Genomic DNA, 16586 nt, shown 5'->3' with positions numbered 1-16586 from the left:
AAAAGTATTATGGGCATGGACAGGCACAAGTCACCACCGCAGCGTCGCGCGCGTGAATGATCCAGAACGTGTGTCTTATTTGACTAAAAGTATGTACTTTTCGTCTATCCTACCTATAGATCCTCTTATGCGATAATACTTTTGAAAACTGATTTGAATTCGCAATAATGTCTACTTGAGATCGGCCAGTTCATGATTTAAGATTTCTGATTAAATTCCGAATAATCAACGTTTAAAAATTTCGAAATTTCAAAATATTCAAACTAAAAATATAGTGGTTTGGGGGGGGGGGGGGGTTAAATTGGAAAAAGTGGACTGGCCGATCTCAATTAGACATAATAACGAATTCAGATCAGTTTTAAAAATTATTATCGCATTATTAGGGCGATCAGTATGATGGACAAAAGATTGGTATGTTTTGGCTAAAATAACTGTCCGCCACCAATCCCCTTAATAATATTACAAAAATAAAACAATAATGAACGATAGTGATGTGTATGATGGGGCAAGCTAATCTTATCGTGACAGTGAAAATTATTTCTCTCTTATTTCTTACAACTTCGTTGCGGCGGCAACAGTTGATTAACTTGATTACGTTTCTATAATATAGCTTATAGGTGGGAAGTAGGAACTGTGAAGGGAAGAGTATGTGCAACGGCGGTGATCAGCGATTACAGCCGACCAGACACCAGGTTTCTGTTGTGTATAGGTACCGACTATACCAGTGGTTCTCGACCTTCACAGTTTGATAATTTTCATGTACCACTTGTCCGAATAACATTTTTGTTTATGATAAAATATTAATATGTTATATTATTCACTTAAACAATAAGGATGTGAGTGTATGTGTGTGTGTGTGTGTGTGTGTGTGTGTGTGTGTGTGTGTGACCGACCAGTCACCTAGGTTGGCGAGTGAATTGATGGTATGGAGGCAATTACTCGCTGCTTCTCTTTATAATATTACAATACATATAATTATAATAATACTTATTTTAAATATCGACAACAACTTTATACTTATTCTGCAAGACTAGTCTTGGAACAGAAGAGGTGAATCCAAAGGAATTTGATGGTCGACTCAGAACTACCGAATGTAGGTCACGTGGATAAGGTTTTGCAAAGTAGCCGTTTATTTAAATAGTTCTTAAAAATAAATAAGACATGACAAGTGAGTGACGCTCAACACAACAAGAAGAAGTGACTGTCAACAAGACGTATGCTTCAACAGTATGACGAGTGAAAAACGCACCTAGCAAAATACAATGACCAAGCAACGGTGCGATGATTGCTCGTAATTCCAACGAAGTTCTACCAATTAGCACCGGTTCCTGTCACAAAACGGATATATTTACCGGTGCACTTCCAGGACTTCTTCAGTCTTCGATAAACCTTCAAACCACCAACATCCCCTAGCAAGAAATAAATGAAGCTTGAAGAAATGAAAGAAAAAACAGCCAAACCAGCGATTCAGCAAACCGATCGATGATTGCAATAACACCGACGTTAATCTGGGAGATCGAACAGCTTGCCGTAGCTATCAAGGGCGCTCCAACGAGACCAACAACGAACTTACGGACCTACAGCAACACCGCCAAAGACGCGAACCACACCGGCGACGTGTTTAAGTCTCTTCCCAACCCCATAACTGTAGCAACCTTGTACACTAAAACATTGACATTCTTGTACGGTGGGCCCGACAACCAGCTGTCTTTTGGGCCCCTCCCACGTATTGAAATATATTATAATATAGTTAATTAATATGGGATTAAACACGTACGTTTTATATTGAAATAAATAAGAAGTTATCCATTATTTACGAAACAGTGCACGTCATGTCATGTGGTTTAAATCAAAGATAAAGATTGAAAGAGACGCTCTTGAAGATAGAACACTTGAAAAAGGAAAAAACTACAACCAAACAGATTATATGACTAAAGAATACAAAACGCTTCTAGAAACTTTAATACATGAAAAGAATACAAGGTCAGTTCAATGAAACTAAATTTATTGATTCATTTTTTTGGAAACATGCTCTTATCAAGACTAGTCTTAGAACAGAAGAGGTGATTCCAAATGAATTTGATGGTCGACTCAGAACTTGATTTTGGTGTGGGGGGGTTAGCCCCTTGACCCCTCTCCCCCCTATTAGCACCTAGGGGCTAGGATTATTATATTATTCTTATATCTATAGTTGATTAAACATGAGTAGGAATATAATTTGAAGCCGCTAGACTGCGTGACGTATGATTTGAGCTTAACACTTATTTACTAAAAAAGTCACATGTGTACAGCTGCAGGCTGGAGTAGCACGTAATACTCTGCAACAGCGTGTACACGTATTAAGTGAGAAAAAATGATTTCGTCATGTAACAAATGTAACATTATAAACCGTCGGTGAGGGGGAAATAATAATAATAAAATTAAAATATTACAAATATTTTAAAATAACATGGTACAAAAGAATATTATAATATATCGTGGTCATTTAGAGCCGTTGCGACAGGTCTCACAAGTCAGAATTTCCTTGGCGGCGACAATATGTGAACGCTGCTTACAGTGTCTTTGCACCAGTCGCGAGCACGGTTCTTTGTTGTTAGCAGTGGCATTCTCACTTGGCATTATGGATGACGGTGATGACTCGATATAACGCAATATTCACAGTGCTGCCAACGTGGAACGTTTCGCGCGTTGATACCACGTTGGCGGGGATCGCGGTGTCTGGCCGTCCGATAGAGTGGCGGCGATGGGACGGTGGCGGTCGGGACCTTCATCCCCGCCACCGCAGCAGTCAGAGCAGGACTGCCATTTGCGTTTACCGAGATTAATAATGGTCCGCGTGTTATAGCGTCATTTCGTGTGTAGACAGTTTATCGTACATATTGCCCGTTGGCCACCGGCAGCGACAACAGCGTTGAAGACGACGACGACGATATCCATAACTAGCCTAACGAACACGTTCACGACGACGAAGTCAATGACAAGCCCGGCGGATATTTATCAGATGTGCCGTCTGTGCCTGGACCCGTTGAAGGCAGACGAAGGCAAATTGGTGTTCAACAACCAGGTGCCCTTGCTGCCGGAGAAAATATACCGTGAATTCGGGGTAAGGGAACGGGCACTCGCCCAAATCATAATAATTCTTTTCAATATTATTTGTTTATGGCGGGCGGTCGTATTGTTAACAGGACGGGAAATACGGAATAAAACGAAAATGTGATAATGCGTTCAGCGGCTGCCGATAATGGCGTTGCGCTGTTTTATCATCGCCGCCGCCACTTATTGTTATTATTATTATTTCTCTCCCCTTTATCTCGCTCACTCCGTCTTTATCTGTCCACATTTATTTGTCAATCCGTCTGTCCGTCCGTGTGTACTCCGAGCAGCGTCTTTCGTTAACGCGTATCGTGCGTCCGGACGATAATGATCGGCCACCGCGCTAAACCCGTCCGCCGTATGTCGGTTGGCCTGTCGTTGCGTAACAGGCGTGCACGCGTGCATGCGCTGACCGCCGCACGAGGCCCGCAAATGTTATTGATAAAGGCAATCACTTTATGATAGGCCATTGTTTGTTAGTGCTTAATCAAGCGCGTGCCTGTGCGTATGTACGTACGTACGCGTATGGTTGCATTGTCACCACTAACACCATCTAAGAACACGATAATTATCATTACCGCCATCGTGTGGCCGTGATTTCTATTTTTGTTGTTATGCCATGAGTAGAGCTGTGAATTCCTAGGAAAGTGGAATTTGTTTTGGTGATTATAAAACATAGCTTTGTAAGTACATAATTTGAATTATGTAACTACAAATCCATCTATGAAACTTTTATTTTGCATATTTCTGCATTTTTTGACGTTTTAAATTTTTTAGGTCATTTTTTCGCATTTTCAGGTCATATTTTGCTTTTTTAGTTCATTTTCTATTATTTTTAATCAAATTCCGTCAATTGACTTGTATGAAAAAATTTTTTTTTATTTTACACAAATAAATAAAAAAAATTTTTTTAATGTTTCAGGTGAATAACATTAACATAATGCAAATGTAAATTCAAATTCAATCAACATTTTTATTATTTTTTTTTAATAAATAAACACTTTTTTGTACTAATGTTTAATATCCTGTACCTAATATTAATATTAATATAAAAACTAAATTGAAAAGCATTTATTTTATACTATAATCTTTGGCATTTTATACTATAATCTTTGGCATTTTATATTCCTTTTTTTTGGCATTTTAAGTGTATTTTTTATTGCATTTTTTTGACATTTTTAATGCATTTTTTAAAGTTTTTTCGTGCATTAAATTCACAGCCCTGGTCATGAAAAATGTATAATAATAATATGATTTCGAAATGATTGTGACAATATCACGGCGATGATAATAACGATTTTTGACGAAAACCAGGAAATATTAATTAATATTAAAATTGTATATAATTAACGATATCATTAATATTCATTTTCCCGTAGGTATTTTCTATTACTCTAGTGAGAAATTTTATTATCATTGGACAATATTGTCGTAATGTCGTACTGTAATGATATAATATTATAATAATGTGTATATTGACATTATGAAGACTAGGAGGCCAAACTCTACCACAAAAACCGTCCCACAAAACATAGCACACTAATTTCTCCACCAGTCTGCGTGGTGGTCAAATCCGAGGCTGGCTCGGAGTATAATTAACCCGTATTATATTGGGACATACTTGCTTTTATTACCTTTAAAAAGTATTTGAATTATAATTACATCATCGTATTCAGCGCAAATTTATCTTTAAGAATAAATTACAAAAATAATATTAATGTTCAATATCTATGTAATAAATGTACATATAAACAGTAAAAATAGGTTAACTGTTTCGTTTACATAATTATTATTATTATTTACTACAGTTTGGATACGTTCCTGTTTTTTTTTTTTCATATTTCCTTACTAGTCATAGTATCTTTATAATTGGCATTTTTTACAATAAGACACATACGCATTATTAGAAAATAATGGACAATATGTCTTTAGAAAATTCTTTCTTCTTATCAACACAACCAACCAATTAGATTGAATCACCTTGTTCAATCATTGACGTAATAGTTAATAAATTATCCATATTAAGTTCTTAATTTTTCAATGTTTCTAATTTCTAAATTAATCTAAGTAGATTATTTGATGAATATGGCCCTTTGATCGCATCTCTATAAGTTTGTCTTACGATGAAAAGGAACAATCGTTTCTTAAGCCAGAAAGACATATTTAAATTTTCAATATTTCTTCAATTTGATGTAATCAATCGGTATCGTAATATGAATATACCACTAGAAAATAATATGCACCCGTATAATTCATTTCTTGTCTTTATAAATAATTAAAATACTTAATTTAATAATTTAATTTATAACGTAAATACAGAATATTAATATTTTTATTGTAACTTCTTATTAAACATAAATTTGCGCTGTATACAATGGTGTAATTATAATATAAATATAACTTTTATTTTTTTAGTTATAACTTTTTAAGGTAATAAAGTCGAGTACGTATATATGTAATACGGGTTAATTATACATCGAGCCAGCCTTAGATTTGATCACCACGCAGACTGGTGGAGAAATCAGTTTGCGATGTTTCATAGAACCAATTTTCGTGCAGGCAGCCAGCAGAGTTTGGCCTCCTTATCTCTAGTGTTCATGATTGACATTTTGGCTCTCCGTGTCGTTTTTATCATTGGCACACACATGTTTTCGTAACACGTAAGTGTACGCACGTGTGCATATATGCGTTATTTTTATTTGATATATATTTTTATTTTCATCTTTCCTTCGTCGCGTGTTCCCACACATTTCTCCCCACATGCCCCTCCATTCGGCGCAAACAGGTTTTCTTTATAGCCACCCCGGTATTTTTTCATAACGCCTCCGTCCGTTCTTTGCTCGAACTTATTGTTCACCATCGTCAACTTCTTCCACTCGGCACCCGAGATTCTGGGTCCAACTTTCGAAAATATTCAAACTCCGACAGACAGTTGTGGTGAGCGAGGAGACACTATGGGACCTGCCCATTCTTTCGGGTTACGGACGAAGATATACTCGGTTGCTCGTCTTCTTAGTAAATATTGGTCCGTGCCGTACATCGTCACAGCCGCTTTTCTTTTATTTAGCCCTTTATTTATTCAACACATTTCGAACAGTAGTTGTTTTTGAGATATTACGTAATATTATCGCGTACAGTGAAGTTATAATAATATATAATACAATAATAATAAACTACTGAGTACAATATACCCGACAAAAAATGACCACTATCAGTAATAGGTACATAGATATTCTTCATTTACAATAACAACTACGAACGGATTTCAGAACGGTTATATTATATGAATTGTGTAAAGTAACACCAAATAAATTGCATAATTAAAATATCTATATATCTTCTTGGATTAACAAATCGGCATGTATTATTGTCATGTACACGGGCTATTAATTTTGACACTAGGTATAGGTTAGGTTTGGTTAGGTTACGTTTTCCTTACTTACTTATTGTAATTTATAGTAAGTTTTTAATTTATTATATAATTATTATTATAATGATATAAACTCTTAGTTAATTAAATGTTATTTCTAAATTAAAAAAAATTCAAGAAATATTAATTTAATAATTATATAATAGTTAATCTGATAATTATTAGAACACCTATTTGTGAGTTATCTATTGTTTTTTTTTATTAACAAATTGTTTTACCTATCTTCATACTTAAATTTTAATAGTTCCTAATAATTGAGCATAACAATTCACTTCAGAATATATTTTAAAATGTTCTAAAAATTGTGTTTTAATTACCACATTATTTTTTGTTAAACCTATATACAAGTAAATTATTTGTTGTTAATAAAAAATAGCTGTACCTACCTAACTAATAGTTATTATTATTGGATACTGGCTAACCATTTGAAAATCCAAAGTCTATGCTTTTAAGACTCAAATGATGTATTAATATATAATTGTAGATTATAAGTTATAATAACACAGCATCACAGAAAAAAAAAATTGTATATCAATTATTAAAACACATATGTTTCAGGTACAAATTACCGATGCTAAAGACTTACCAAATAAACTTTGTTCAAAATGTGTGCAAAATACTGAACAGTGTTACAGCCCTATAGAAACATACAAGCGTCAGGAACGTGTTTTGTATGACATGATTGTAAGAGTATTTTTTCAATTTTAAAATTAATACATTTATAAATTTATTTTATTCTAAAAACAAATAGGAGGAAGCTAAGAATTCACCAAGTTCTAAATATGTGTACAGTCCTGCGGATTCAAACCACTCTTTATCATCAGGCGTATCATCTGATCCTCGTTACATTAAGGCCAATAGCTTAGCTAATACCATGAATAATAGTTATAATTTTCCACCTTATGAAACAAATGAATCTCTAACTTCTCACGGTAAGTTTTTTAAAAAAATACGCTTGAAATAGTGTGTATATTTACATATACAGATGTATATAAGTTTATATCACATATTTTATTCATATATAGTTGAAATTATTCAAGGGTGTGATGAAATGGCAGCAGAGGTGATAATAGCTCATGATCCGGAAGAAACCGTTTTAGGAGATAACACTATATGTACTGACAACAATGCTGAGTATGGAACATATAATGATGACGAAAATGTTATTGTAGATAAAACTGAACCAGACAACGATTATGATGAAGAATAGTAAATATCATATCGTATATTTTTCTAATATAAATTTCTAATTTTTTTTAATATTGTCAACCAAAATAATGTATTATATTAACAGTTTCAATGGTTTGTATAGCACTAAAAACGACGATGGAAATGAAAACTATGAACAACAAGGAGGACCAAAAGTTAATGCTAGTGTACAATTCCCAATGGTAAATGGTACAATCGTCAATGGTCCTCATGAAATTAGCCAACAGAAATTTTCTTTAGTTAATTACATTCCAACATCCAGGGTAAGAATCATTAAGTTTTATAAAATTCTAATATATTTATTATTTTGACGGTGTTTTATTGTTTTCATAAGGCTTCGAGCACGATCAAAGACCGTCGTAAACAAAGTTGTCCAACTAGAGTAATTAAAGTAAGCGGTTTCCGAATACAAGTTGCTGGTGATGATACTTATTCATTAGGTGAAGGAAATGTTACAAATTGGACAACTAAAAATATCCGTGCCAATTCCTCTTCTGTTATAGTCAAGCCTGCCTATGAATGGTCTAATTTACAAGGCAGTCGCCAGAGCCTAATATTTCAAACAAAAGTTAGTACTCAAATTTACAATAATTCTAGTACGTATTATAGCGTAATATATTTTATTTTTATAGAATCCTGATGATACAGATTCTGAAGTACGTCCTCAAGTTATGCAAGTTGGTGAATGGGCCAACAATCAGGGTCAATCAAATGCTCCTACCGATCCGTCAGATCGTGCTGTTATAGTCAAGCCTGCCTATGAATGGTCTAATTTACAAGGCAGTCGCCAGAGCCTAATATTTCAAACAAAAGTTAGTACTCAAATTTACAATAATTCTAGTACGTATTATAGCGTAATATATTTTATTTTTATAGAATCCTGATGATACAGATTCTGAAGTACGTCCTCAAGTTATGCAAGTTGGTGAATGGGCCAACAATCAGGGTCAATCAAATTCTCCTACAGATCCGTCAGATCGCATGGGTATGCTATTATTTGCTGATCCTCATATTAAAGAACTATCGACTGAGAGTGATGATGTTCATTCTCCTGGTACACCCAAGGGCACTACTGTGGTACGTGGTAAATTGGTATCGTCAGAACAGAAGCGCAATTTATATCAGACACAAGCAACAATTAGGCGGCATTCAGATGGTCATCAAGTACAACAGCAAACTAATGACATAAATGCTTCACTAAATATACCCAGAAAACCTACTGTAAGTATAATGATGAATAATGTTTTACATAATATTTATTTCTTGATCTACTTATTATAATCAATGTTTTCATTCAGTCTAGGGAATTATCGGTTCAGAGAACGTGCAGTAACTGTGCAACTACATATTCAACAATGTGGCGACGGATAAATGAAGACCAAGTATGCAATGCCTGTGGATTATACTATAAGCTACATGGAAAAATTAGACCACTCACCTTGAGACGTGGCATTATAAATACTAGACAACGTAGAAAACTATCAGACAATGGTTAGCATTCTCGCCTATATTAATAAACTAGAAAAAAAATCAAATATATTTCCTTTTATATTTAAAAACCTAATATTTTTCTGTTTTTAAAAAAAATTTTAGACGTCTCCTTTCTGTCTTAAACTAACACCCTCTTCTAGTTACCTTTATTATTCACGCTGTGTAGTAAAGCTATAGCTAAGTGCCAAATAATTGTATTTTTATTTTTTTGGTACCTACACTAATATATTTATGCAGCACATTAAAAACTAAAACTAAGCGGTGGTCAAAACAATTATAGAATATTTAACGCTTGCTTCAAGTAAGAATACCAATGCGGTAAAATTTGATGACACTAAGTCAAATTTCTTGTTAATTATTATTTTACTATATTAAAAACAGCTTGTAATGTGCTTAGAACCCTAAAAATGAGATTTAGTTTATTAAAAAAAAACTTTAAATCAACTTTATAGGAAAATAGTATAACATTTAAAGTGTTTTATATTATGCTTACATCTTTGATATATTTTCTGATATATTAACTGCTTAACTAAGTATTTAGTTTCAGGATAAATTAACCTGTTAAGAATTTAGTATCTTAAATTATTTTTATTATCATTTGTAATGCTTAATGGAAATGGGTTCGAAATTGTTAATCGTTTACTGGCCCATGAAAAATATCCCATTATTACTATTATTATCATAATAGATATTTATTTTACTATTTAATAATGTAAGCCGAAGAAGTCTTGGTTGTGAATTTCACATGCTCATTTATAGCTCACTGTGGAGTCGTCCGATTATGCATCAGAACGGTTAAAAACATTTAACAGTTTTTTTTTGTGTAGGTATGAACGTTAGCATGGATAAGAAACAAATCAAAATTAAAAAAACAGAAGACACTAAATTGGAAGAAGAATTTTATGAAGTAGAACAACCGCCATCGACCAATTTAGTGGGTGTTCAAACAATAATTGAAGAACCTGTTCAAGATGAACCACTAAATCTTGTATGCAAATAATGAGTGTGCGCATTACGCAAGGTTCGTCATAATATTAAAATTTTTTTTTTGTGAATTATAGCTTAAGATATAATTTGAATTAAGTATCAATTCTGTATTCTTGTTCTTGCACACATTATTTTATCAATAGATTTTAATATTGTGCAAAATCGTATTCAGTTTTGATTTGCTTTTTTTTTTTAATCCAAACACCAAACTATAATTCATAATTTCTATTAAATTAGTTAGCATTCATTTATTTTTCATTCCATTTTATAAATGAGCAATACAAATTTAATTAATGACCAACAAGGAAAAAACCTACTTAAATATGTAGATTACTATATAAATTATCAGTTAAAAAATAACAAAATAACTTTCTATAAGTTATCTCAATTGTGCACCTAACGCATTATTTTTAACGTAAAAATGTAAAATAAAAAATTAGTAAAATAATAATTTTAAAAAAATTTTAAATACAAATAAGTCATGAATGACAAAACGTCAACACCTATAAAAGGCTAGGCTATTCGAAAAAAAAATAGAATTCAATTAAATTTAATAAAAATTCTGAAACTTTTAGACGTTTAGATAATAAACAACAATATTATTATAGATCTAAGGAATTAATGTAATTAGCGGAACATAATAGAGTTCAGATTCATAAATAAAATTATCCATCAAATCAACTATGACTTATAAGTAAACCAAAGTGTAAAATAATAATTAATATTATTATTTTAAATTTATTTCTGATATACCTACCTCAATATTATGGGTGTATCCAAGTAGAGTCTTCATACTAGAGTTATCTAGATAATAATATATAAGATGAAGATAGACTATTAATTTGTTGATTCTATAAAAATGGTAACATATTAATTGGGTCCCGATGACTATAAAAACGAAAACACACTAGTTAGGTCCAACTATATAAACAATGTATAGTATTAATAATGTGGGTAAGACGGTAAGTACTACTATAATTTAAAACTAACAATGAATCGAGACGAACATTTTTTTATTACTGTCTTAATGGTAAAGCAAGTAATATTATAATTTTCTCTACAATAGAATTGTTGAGTAAAATTAATAGATTTGAGTTAGCAAAAGCTCTTTAATTTAAATTTTATCAACCGTGTGAATATTTTTAATAATAATAATAATAATAATTTATTTATTGGCCATGATATGATTACAGTACAAAAATTGTGGTAAAAAACCATTGAGGATAAACCTCTTTTTGGTGAAATTGGAGTACCAATATAAAACCTAAGTAATTAAAGTAGATTATACATTAAAATTAAAAATTGAAATATTAAAAGATAGAAATATAATAAACATTACAAATTAACAAATTAAAATTAAATAATGGAAATATTAAAAGACAAAATAAAAATAAAAATACATAAAAAATAAAAAAGTAAAATTAATTCATCGGTTGCTATACTTTTTAACATTATATACCATAAACTATATATTCTAATTTTCAATAAACTACAGTAATTATTTACTATGTATGAATTAGAAACTTAAAAAAGACATTTTTAATAATTCCTTTACATTTTTACCAAACGTATGCAATTTTTTTATGTTTTTTAACATTTTATACCATAGACTAGTGTATTAATATTCAATAAACTATAGTAGTTATGTACTATAATATATTGAAAACTTAAAGAGGACGTCACACTAGAATACACCGTATTACACACGTACGACATAAAAAAATGCGTTTATGCAGTCTGAGTAGAACGAGCAGGGTCGGATCTTAGCTTTTTAACACCCGAGGAAAGTTAAAACAATACGCCCATCTCGGGGAGATTACCAGAATTAGTATTTTTTTACGAAAAACCAAGCACACTCACACAGTATTGTGAGGACCAACATTTACAAAACCTTTTGCAATATACTAGATTACTAGACCAATATTTTATTTGCCACAAATAATTTAAACGATTTTAACTTAAAAATGAAACATTTTAAATTTTTGACTAATCAAGTAATATAGTTTTAGAAGCACTTTTTAAAGCCAGTTGTACCATCTCTGATTAAATATCTGTTATCAGCTGATTAAGCTTAATCGAACACAAATGACAAATTATATTCCATTTATCTAGTGGCCATGGTGATATTCATAAAAAAGTTCAGTTTATAAAAATGCATTTGTTAAATATAAAGACTCTTATAAACCTACGAACATGTAATTTAATAAATAATCTGAAAACAATTAAATCAGTAGTAATACCCCAAGTAACATTTTATGTTGTACATAATTTTATGCAGTTCCTATTTGAAAAAATATATAGGTAGTTGTTAATTTAAAATTACATAACACTGAATTACAATTAATAGTGCCATTTTTAAGATAAAGTTTCAAATATGAAATAACTATCTACATAATATATTATAATATGCAAGAAAACGATGTCATTTACCATACTTTATTATGCCACTAATCGGAGAGTACATTAATCTATGATTGACTAAAGCGTGTACACTCCCGCGCTGACAATTGCGGACGGGTATTTCCACGGTACTGCGTAGGTACCTATTTGATATTTGTCCTTTTTCATTTTTAATTCAATGTTATTACTTATTAGTTATTACTAATCTCGATTAAAAATAAAATTATTTTATTTTATTTGCATACTCAATATTACGCATTTCCTGTAAAATATTATTTTGTACCTAGTTTTGACTTTTGTTTTAATGTCCATTTTCAATTTACAAATTTAAAACCTTAAAAATACGCCCACGAAATTATACGCCCGGGGATAAATCCCCGACTCCCCCCCCCCTAGATCCAGCCCTGAGAATGAGCTCAATTTTGGTTTTACAGTAAAAATACCTATTATAAAATTGAATTGTAACAATATTTCTGAGGCAAATCGTTGGCGTTCTTTCCATTATACCCAATATGTTCATTATATCGTTTATAAATGCCAAAAATTTAAACATTTTTAAAATACCTACAACTTTTTAAAATAAATTTTTTTTTTAAAAACTCACCATCTTGCCCACCAAAATATTGTCATCTTATAATTTTTTTATGGATGTTTTTATTCTAACATCAAAATTGAGCGAGCTCTACACAGGCTGCGTAAATGCGTTTTGTCTATGTCGTATACTTGTGTGATAACACAAGTGAATATGACGGCCTCTTTAAAAAAAAAATTATCATACGGATGATCTAATTTTTAGATTACCTACTGACAATCCTAAGTATGAAAAAATGAGAAGGGAAATGTTTTTTTTGCGTCGCAAACATGCACGGTTTACAGATAAGTATGACGTGTATTTTATTTGTATAATATATTAGAATACCATAGTTTTTATTTATATTATTTTCAATTATATAACTCAAAAACCCGCTAATTTTTTGAGAAATAAACTTCGCGCTGTTCTAAGTTTTACTAAGAGTAATTACGTCTATATGCGTTCTATTGAGTCGTTATGTCTATGTACCCGTTATATCCAGCACCAAGTCGCTTCGCCGTTATTACGACGTTTTTGGCACATTGCGCCGTTGGCCGACTAGTACGCCTGTTCCGCGTGTCGTCGTTCGAACCCGGGATCTGGTGTGTCGTTCGAACCCGGGATCTGGTGTGTCGTTCGTGCTTGCTCGACACACAACACTAGTGTTTTGCCGTTATCACTTGTTGGTTCTGCAGTAATTCTGATTATCGTTTTAAAATATATTAAAAATATTGATCTTATTCAACATTTTAGGAAAATGACAAAATAATATATCTGAGTAGTCCATAATTAATAGGCTTATCTTCCAATAATTGATGTTACAATTTATAAAAATGTCATTCGGTTCACTCTAATACGATATTATTCATAAATGACATTTAAGTTAACGATAGTTAAATGACGATTAAGATAATATTTTAATTATTCCTTATAACAATTTCATAAATTATAATATTATAATATGGGTTGGAATTTTCCTTAATGGGCCACTGATATTATTCGTGACTCACCATCAACACGTAGGTACCATTGGAGCCGAGTATTCTCAATTATTGCCTTTTAGTCCGTCGCATTGAAAACCATAAAGAACACGTCTTTGAGCTTGTTGGATCCATACAAGTAGTCTATTTTATTTTGTAAGTATATACAAACAAATTTAAAATAATTTATACTGTCCGTAAAAAAATAAGTTAGTTTCCGAAATATTTAATATTGGTAAGTAGAGATAATATAAGCCTAAACGTGTTTTATCGTCTTACAGTACCTAATATAATCTAATATAAAATTGTCTAGCAGTCGTATGCTAAATAATTATTTTTCAATTGTGCTTGGTACCTATTTTAAAACTTTGTATCTGATTTTTGAAAAATATTACCGTTAATGCATTCATTCGCGCGGAGTTTGTGTATTCTCCATCGATACAGTATAATTACGTTGGATTCTTTTTATGTCAAACGTCGATACCTATATCAAACTTTTCGTAATCTCAAATTATTGTGAAAATGAAATAATTATACCATTACAATAAAACTCGACACATAACGAGAGTTTTCTGTATTCAATTAATACATTATATAATTTTAAATATTGAAAACGTATAGTCGTAATAATATTTCATAGCTATATTGCATTATTGTCTATATCACATGTAAAATAGTTGTTAATTTTTAATAAATCATAACCACTACAGTGAACGAAATCCACACCACAGTACACAATACAACTGTTATTGAAGTCAAAATAACAAATCTCTTAACAATATTATAATGCAGAATCAACGAAATGTTTACTTAAATTGACATATTATTCGTATACTAAGTTTTTAAAGATATAAACAATTTATTACCTGTATTAACGTTACGATTTACAAAAAAAAAAAATTAAAATCATTGAAAGTCATTATAAAATGTACAGCATATTAATATAAGTTCATTAAAATAATTTAAATTGACTCAAACCACGGAAAAAAGCAAAAATAAAATCAACACCGGCTCGGAGAGATTTGAACGCGTGACGTACTGCGAGTTTTCATACTGACAAAAGAATACATTTCTTTTAATTTAAAAACTTGACACCAAAATGATATGAACTTTTTTCGGTAATTTGAAATAGATTTTTCGTTCGATGATATACCCAAGTATCTGAATATGTAACTTCGTAATTTTTAAATAGTTGCGAAACAAATCGTTTAAAAATAATCGGACTTTTTTTTTCAATTTCGTATTTCAAGCCCTATGGTTCGTAGCTTAGTGTGTCTCACACGTCAATTTTATATCATATCATGAAAATCGATATTTGGAAGCCAAACTTAACTTTTGGTAGTCAAAATGTATTTACCATATCTCACGTGTATAAAGAGAAAATTGTCATTGTTTCAGTGCATAATTGCGTTTAAATGGCATTTTTGGTTTTATATTTTTATCGTTTTGAAGGCATTAAAATCTGACCCGTTCTAATGAGTCATATGCATATTAACTAGAAATTTTAAACAAATTTTTTGTAACTAATAAAGGTGATGAAAACCAAAGGAAAGAAGACTCTGCGGCTGCAACGGCTAGACTCACCAGGACGTCCGCAACCGCTGCCGCCACCATTACGACCACAACGGCCAACACGGCCTCCGCCACCAATACCTTCGGGTTAAATGTAAAATAAAAAAAAATAAACAAATTATAGAACTTATTCGATAAACTTGATTATTTTTTTTGGTCGAATAAAGTTTTTGGACATATTATATTATAATATTATGTATACCTACCTACTTATGTTTTCGTTTTCCTAGTTCACTTCCATTAGTTCTTGTATTCTCCCAGTCGCACGTTCCGAATTACGGAAACTTTGGTGTGACGCATTTATAAATATATTACTATATTTTACTTAATTTTATCTTATTACTATTTCTTTTGATGTCTTGTCACCGAGTGGGTTCGACTCCAGCAATTGGTTAGGATTTTCAGCATCTCTTCGTTAGAAATCCGAATCGTGTATTAAGAAGTTTCTTTATTAAAGCGTAGTCATAAGACTTACCAAAGAAAACAGTTGTCTTTCTTTATTATTATTACCACTATTTGATGACATTGCGGTTGTCAAAATAACAACATTCAGTCATAATGATTGAATCGTAGGTAATCGTTTTAAAATATCTTAAAAATAATAATCTTATTTGACATTTTCGGAAAATGACAAATTATATCTGAGTTGTCCATAATGAAAAGACTTATCCTACAACAATCGATGTTACTATTTTATCAAAATGTCATTCGGTTCACTCCAATGTTATATTATTCATGAATGACATTTAAGTAAACTGATAGTCAAATAACGATTAAGATTGGAGTGTTGCGTGCACCCGACTTACAGGAGATGGTGACAGGATGGGATGATGGTAGTAGCGTCAAAATGATC

The sequence above is a fragment of the Acyrthosiphon pisum genome, chromosome X (assembly GCF_005508785.2).
Source record: "Acyrthosiphon pisum isolate AL4f chromosome X, pea_aphid_22Mar2018_4r6ur, whole genome shotgun sequence".
Classification (NCBI taxonomy): Eukaryota; Metazoa; Arthropoda; class Insecta; order Hemiptera; family Aphididae; genus Acyrthosiphon; species Acyrthosiphon pisum.
Note: the sequence above shows the minus strand (reverse complement) of the source record.